Source organism: Petaurus breviceps, unplaced genomic scaffold (assembly GCF_028583685.1).
Source record: "Petaurus breviceps papuanus isolate PSGF00001 unplaced genomic scaffold, PetGlider_PUasm1.0 176, whole genome shotgun sequence".
NCBI classification, from domain to species: domain Eukaryota; kingdom Metazoa; phylum Chordata; class Mammalia; order Diprotodontia; family Petauridae; genus Petaurus; species Petaurus breviceps.
Window position 1 is genome coordinate 7101439 of NW_027185771.1, and position 7015 is coordinate 7108453.

At 42.4% G+C, this 7015-nt stretch overlaps 1 protein-coding gene and 1 long non-coding RNA gene across 3 annotated transcripts in view; both read right to left on the reverse strand.

Moving 5' to 3' along the window:
• LOC138159331 (uncharacterized) overlaps positions 1-7015 on the reverse strand; it is a 407894-nt gene that overhangs the window by 150628 nt on the left and 250251 nt on the right. The gene's annotated exons all lie outside the window — the stretch shown is intronic.
• The window catches only part of ZNF469 (zinc finger protein 469), a 745539-nt gene that overhangs the window by 138259 nt on the left and 600265 nt on the right, over positions 1-7015 (reverse strand). The gene's annotated exons all lie outside the window — the stretch shown is intronic.

Consider the following 7015-nt stretch of genomic DNA (forward strand, 5'->3'; position numbering starts at 1 on the left):
ACATTCTATCCTGTCCATCTACTATAGAAAGGGCTCTGTGCTAGGCATTGTGTAGGCAGAAATACGTCATTACCTGCCCTCTGAGAGCTTACATTCTATTCTAATGTGCCTGTTATATATAGGCTATGTGTTAGGCACTAGGCATAGAGAAAAAAGTGAAACATTATCTGTCTTGTCAGAGATTAATTCTATTCTATTTTATTAAGTGTTTATACTATACATACACACACATATACACATAAATGTATATACATATATATGCATGTACATATACATGCATACACATATGGCTCTGTGCTGGGTATGGTGGGGATATAAAGATAAATAACACATGGTCCCTGCTCTCAAGACTATAGGCTAATCTACAAGTGAAGCTGTGGTTCTGAATGCCTGCAATATAAATTAGATTGTGTTAAATGCACAAAAAGAGGCACAAAGTATTATGGGTGAGGGGGGATTGCCGGCTTGTTGACTCAATGAAGATTTCATGGTGGAGTAGATATTTAAGGTGGAGCCTTCAGGGCTGGAAGGCATGCAATATAGGTTATGTATGTCCTGAACACAAATATAGAGGCAGGAGAAGATGGAATGGGTTTGGTATCGAACACCTATTTATGTGGGGGCAAGGGAAGTGGTGCCCCCTGCCTTCATGGAGCTTACAATCTAGTTGGGGAGGCTAAAGAAAACACACATGAAAAACCTACAATATCATTTATGAGGGGCAGCTAGGCGGTGCAGTGAATAGAGCACTGGCCCTGGAGTCAGGAGGACTTGAGTTCAAATCTCACTTCAGACACTTGACATATACTTGCTAGCTGTATGACCTTGGTCAAGTCACTTAACCCCAAGCCTTGCCTTCTCCACTTCTATGCATCATCTGGTGAGATCTGTCAAATGATGACTGTGACCAAGTCACTTAACATCTAAAAGATGGTGCTGAACTAGATGGCCTCAGAGGTCAGAGAGACATCGTCAGATTCAGGGTCACAGAGTTAGGTCCAGAATCCCATTTCTCTTTCCACTATACTCCATTGGCCGGCTGGTTGGTCTCCTTGCCTCTAATCTTTCCCAGTCCAATCTTTTACTACAATCCATCCTCCATTCTGCTGTCAAACTGGTCTGATCATGTCTGCCCTCCCCAATCCATTCCATAAACTCCAGTGACTTCATGTTACTTCCAGAATCAAAGATAAAATCCTTTATTTGGCTTTCAAAGCCCTTCATAAGCCGGCCCGTTCCTCCTTTTCCAGTCTTCTCACCCTTTACTTCCACATACTTTGCTACCTATCCAGTGTCACTGGCCTCCTGGCTGCCCCTTAAACGTGGCACTCTCTCTTCTCACTGAACTTTGTCGCCATCTTTCATGCCTGGAACTCTTTCCTTCTTTAGCCCCTACTCTTGGCTTCCTTCAAGTCCCAGCTAAGATCCCACCTTCTGCAAGAAGCCATTCCCTATTCCCATTGCTGCTAATGCCTTCCCTCTGAGTTTATCTACACTTTATTCTGGATATAACTTGTTTTCACATAGCTGTTTGCAAGCTGTCTCCCCCATTAGAGGACAACATCTGTTTTTAATTTTTATTTTTTGTTGGGGGAGGATTTCTTTGTATCCCTAGTACTTAGCACATTGCCTGGCACACAGTAGGTGCTTAATAAATGGTAGCTGACAAACTGACACGTCAGGAAATGCAAATACTGTGACCATACCTATTAACACCAGAGAAGAATGTATATCAGCTGTGTATCCAAAAGGAGGGATAAGGCAAGTTGAGCACCAGGGTGGTGCTGGTTGGTGTTGCTGTTCAGTCTTGTCCAACTCTGTGGTCCATGGGGTTCTCTTGGTGAAGATACTGGAGTGGTTTGCCATTTCCTTCTCCAATGGATTCAGGCAAATAGAGGTGAAGTGACTTGCCCAGGGTCACACAACTAATAAGTGGCTGAGGCTAGATTTGAACTCATGTCTTCCTGACTCCAGACCTAGCCTTCTACCCACTGTGCTACCTAGCTACCCTGGTTGGTACATATGAAACAATAGCTTACATGTATACAGTAAAGTCCTTTAAGGTTTACAGACCACCTTAACCATTTTACCTCATTTGCTCCTCACTATGGTGAGATTGGTACCATTATTATTGTCTCCAGCTTGAAGAGGAGGAGACACAGTTGGTCTCATCATCATCTAAGATGATGGTGGACATAGGTCCCCTGAATCCCAAATCCAGCACTCAATCCACAGTGCCCCCTAGCGCCTGAAATGTTAAAAGATCTAAGAGACTAGTCTCTCAGTACACTGGGCAAATCCTCAATGAAGGAGTCACAGAAAGACATGGACATGAAGTATACAGGTAGATAAGACCTGAGGGATGCAGTGCAGTGAAGCAGGAAGAATGCTGGCTCTGGACAGTCAGAAGACCTGGGTTCAAATCTCACTTCTGATGCTACTACCTATTTGACTGTGGCCAAGTCACTTAATATTGTTGTGTCAGTTTCCATATCCATAAAATGATAGTGCTAGACTACCTGGTCTCAGAGATCATTTTCAGCTCCGGTTCTATGAACCTGTGATCTGTATGGAAGGGGTGTTACTGACACCGAAGAAATGAAAGCCCATGTGTCAGTAGTGTGAATATGTCAGTATATTTGCCTTGTATTTTCCATGTCTCTGGGGATCACCATCATCATTCTTGGCCTATGCAAAGGAGGAATTTTTTACATTTTCTCACCTTGTTTGGAAAGTATAAAATCATACAACCTCATTCTCTTCTAAATCTGGGGCTGGCTCATAGTAGGTGTGGTGCATAATAAATGTTTATTGAATTGAGTTCATTTGATAAGCTATAGGGGAGAGAGTAAGAAAGACAGACAGAGAGAGACAGAAAGACAGACAGAGAGGAGGAGAGGGAGGGAGGAAGAGACAGAAAGAATAACAGAGACAGAGAGGGAGGGATGGAGGGAGAAGAGACAGAGAGAGAGTTAGAGAGAGACAGAGAGAGAGAGAGAGAGAGAGAGAGAGACACAGAGAGAGACAGAGACAGGGAGACAGAGACAGAGACACACAGAGAGAGATTCTGAGATGAAAAAGACCGAGAAAGATTCAAGATATATAGGTTGTGTCAAAACAGAGGAACACTCTTAAGGTGACAGTGGCAATGGCCAAGGACCCAAATTCATTCCTCTTCATAGAATGAAACTCAGATGTCTACAACTATAGATCTGGTTATAGACAGTGCTTATATTGGGAATTTGACTCCCTAAAGTGAAAGGTAATGTAATGTCAATATTTAATATAAAGGTAATGGAAACATTTGGAGAAGGAAATGGCAAACCACTCCAGTTATCTTTGCCAAGAAAACCCCAATGGAGTCAGGAAGAGTTGGACATGACTGAAATGATTGAGCAAAATAGAAGCATTGATACTGCAGCAAAAGCATTTATTGAGTGCCTACTATGTGCAAATAGCTAATGAATAGGGACCGGATCTGTGTTATTTCATTGGTATGGGGACCTCCCAGGTGAGCAAATTCCCTCTACCAATGCAGGTCAGCAATTTTCTTAGGCAAATTAGTCTTTGGGAGTAGTCTAGGGCACCAGTGACTTACCCAGTATCACCCTGAAACTTAAATCAAGGCCTTCCTGACTCCAGAGTTTGTTCTCTAGACACTAGACTACACTGTTTCTCAAAAATCTATGAATCTGAGGAACTTAATGACAATAAAATCATGAAATGTAGATAATATTTATGTTTAACACAATATATAAATACTGAAGGCAATAGAATTATGCTCTTCAATCTTGAAGAAGGGAATTTTGATAAATAAGCATATGCCAAGCCTCTAGGGAGAATTCAGTGCTGGTGTCCCAGCCCTTCCACGGCCACTAGCTGATTCAATGATCTCAGATTCTACATATGGAAGAGTGGTTGGAGATAACCACAAGTGAAAAAACTCATGGGGGGCTGGGGATGGGGAGGTGGAGCCTGTTGACCAAGAACAATTTTGAGAGGGTGGAATATGTTGCTGATCTCAACTCTGCCTCAGAGTTTCAGTGATTTCAGGGCATGCTTTATCTGTAAACTGCTTCTCAGTCCTGTAACCCTGCTCCCATGCAGCTAATTAAGAGAATGGAACATGATCTACAGCATGTAAAATGAATTTCACAGTGTAGTGAAAAGACTGCTAATACTTTTGGAATTGGGGAACCTGGGTTCCAATGCCAACTTTCCTCCTTACTAGGTGGTGATGTAGAGGATAAAGCCCTTCACCTGGAGTCAGGAAGGCTCAACTTCCTGAGTTAAAATCCAGTCTCAGACACTTATTAGCTGTGTGACTCAGGGCAAGTCACTTAACCCCACTTGCCTCAGTTTGCTTATCTGTAAAATGACAAGCCACTTGCTAAGAAAACTCTAAGTAGGGTCATGATTGAAAAAAATAACTGAACAACAACTTATAGCTCTTTACTACTTCATACTGGGGTCAGGAAGACCTAAGTTCAAATCTGACCTCAACACCTGCTAGCTGTTCAAATCTGCACTCAGATACCTTGGGCAAGTCATTTGACATCTGTCTGCCTCAGGTTCCTCAACTGTAAAATGGGGATAATGATAGCATCTACCCCTCTGGGTTATTGTGAGGATCAAATGAGATTATATTGGCAAATACATATATATACACACACATATATATATTTGTAAATATATGTAATATGTAAATATATAAAAACATAGCACAATGCCTGGTACAAGTCAAATGGTATACCAATGCTTATTATATATTATTATCATGATCACTATTATTGTTATCACTTGTGTGACTTTGGATGCATCAACCTGCCTCTCCAGACTACAGTTTCCTCCCCTATAAAATATGAGGGGGTTGGGCTAAATGATCTCAAAGGCCCCTACCAGCCCTACATCTGAGATCTTAGGGCTTACTTATGACATAATGAGGAAGGAATGAAATACAAAGCTAGAAATTTCAGATACCTTATTTCAGATACCTTGAGGAGGGGAGGGAGCAAACCTCCCATACTCCTATTTTTGTACCCACGACTAATGCCAATTACAGATGTAGGAAGTTCAAGGGGAACGGAAACCCAACTTGGAACATGAACAAAGGCTGAACAAACCACGGACTCTTCATTCATGGCATTATAAGTGTTTGCTAGTCTGTTCTATCATCCTTTATTCACTGGCACAGACAATAAAGGAAGCAAAGTAAGTAAAGATAGTAAAGGAAGGCTGGATTCTTAGACAAGTTGATTGTAGGATTAGACTATGCTCTAAAAACAAAGCAGCTTCCTTCTAACCACAGTGATTCCAGGGAATAACTAGAGGGAACAGGAGGGGACTCAGCAAAGAAACCCAAGCAGCCCCTCATAGCTGCAGAGAAGGCAGTCTGGCTGTACCCCAGGAGTCTGTCTGCCCAGTCTACAGCCATGTGTGTCCTCACTTACAGCCATAACAGTCAGCAAGACGGTCAGTTCATGTCCCACCCCCCACCCCTCCCCCCATCAGACAATTTGGTCACACAGCTTACTTGATTTCTTGGGGGGGGGGTGGCTTGGCAAGAACAGACCTATTTGGGAAGGGAGTTAACCATAACAGTGGTTGGTCTGGCTGGATAAGCTTTCAGGGTGAAGTCTCAGTGGATATGTTCAGGGGCCTTGAGGCTGCCTGGGGTGGGGGTTGAGGCAGGTGTTTTGACTGGGGAAACCTTAAGACCATTACCATTTGTATCAATGAGAGGCAGCATAGTATAGTGGATAAGGTATAAGACTTAGGAGTCAGGAAGGCCTGGATTCAAATTTTGCCAAATATGCCAGACAAATTATAACCTTAGTTTCCTCATCTATAAAATGAAGGCATTAGACTTAATGGCAGTATGGAAGCTTCAAAATTTAGCATATAGCTAGCCAGTATAATTTGTTAAAATAAAAATCAATAGCCAGAACCTCCCTCAGTTTCAATGTAAGTATTTAATAAGTATGTATTAAGGTGCAGGGCCTGGAACCATGCAGATTCATCATTTGAATTCAAATCCAACCTTAGACACTAGCAGTGTGTCCTTGGAGAAGTACTTTAACTCTGTTTGCCTCAATTTCCTCATCTGTAAAATGAGCTAGAGAAGAAAATGGCAAATCACTCCAGTATCTTTACTAAGAAAACCCCAAATGGGATCAGTATGATTTAGGCATGCTTGAATAACAATATGCCAGGTACAGAGGAAACACAGACAGAAATAAAACCCTCTGCCCTTAAGAAGTTTACATTCTACTGCGGGTGGGGGGTGGGGAGCAGGTGTGAAGGAGAGGAAATATAGAGTGTCCAAAAGTTTTAGTGTAGTTTTCACCTTTAATAGCTTAAGCCTTTTGGAATGTCCTGTCCATAAAATAATATAAATTAATATGGAGAAGAAAAGAGTACTGAAAAAGGAGGGGAAGATGAAATGAAGGAGGCAGCTGTACTTTGCAAATTTCATTCAGACCAGGGGTTTTTGGTTTTGTTTGTATCTTGGTGGCATTTGGCAATCTGGTAAAGCCTATGGAGCCCTCTTAACATGCTTTAAAATAATTGAAGGAAATGCTAAAAATGGAGATTTTCCCCAAGTTCTATGGACATGCAAGTTAGGAATCCCAGCTTTATACCAAAGACCCCCATAATCACCATTGCACAGGCCTACAGATAGTCTTATGACCAGAATGAAACACCTGTAGCAGTTTCCAGGCCATCAGACAAGAAGCTATAGAATCCTCAGCTCTGGCCAGTAGAAGGAGTTAACGTAAAGTGTGAGTCACATTCAAAGCATTTCAAGCAGAACTGGAAGTGATCTCCTGTCTTAGGCCGGTTCTGTGGCTGCTGCCTAAAGTTGTTCCGAGGGGAAAGAGTTAAAAGCCCAAGCCGGCTCTGAAAGCCCTCCTATAAGCAAACTTGGCACTCGGGGCAGCTTCACAAATTCAGACCCTCTCAAATGCACAGCCTTCCGTTTGTCAGGGGGCGAGTCACCGCTAATCACGGAAAC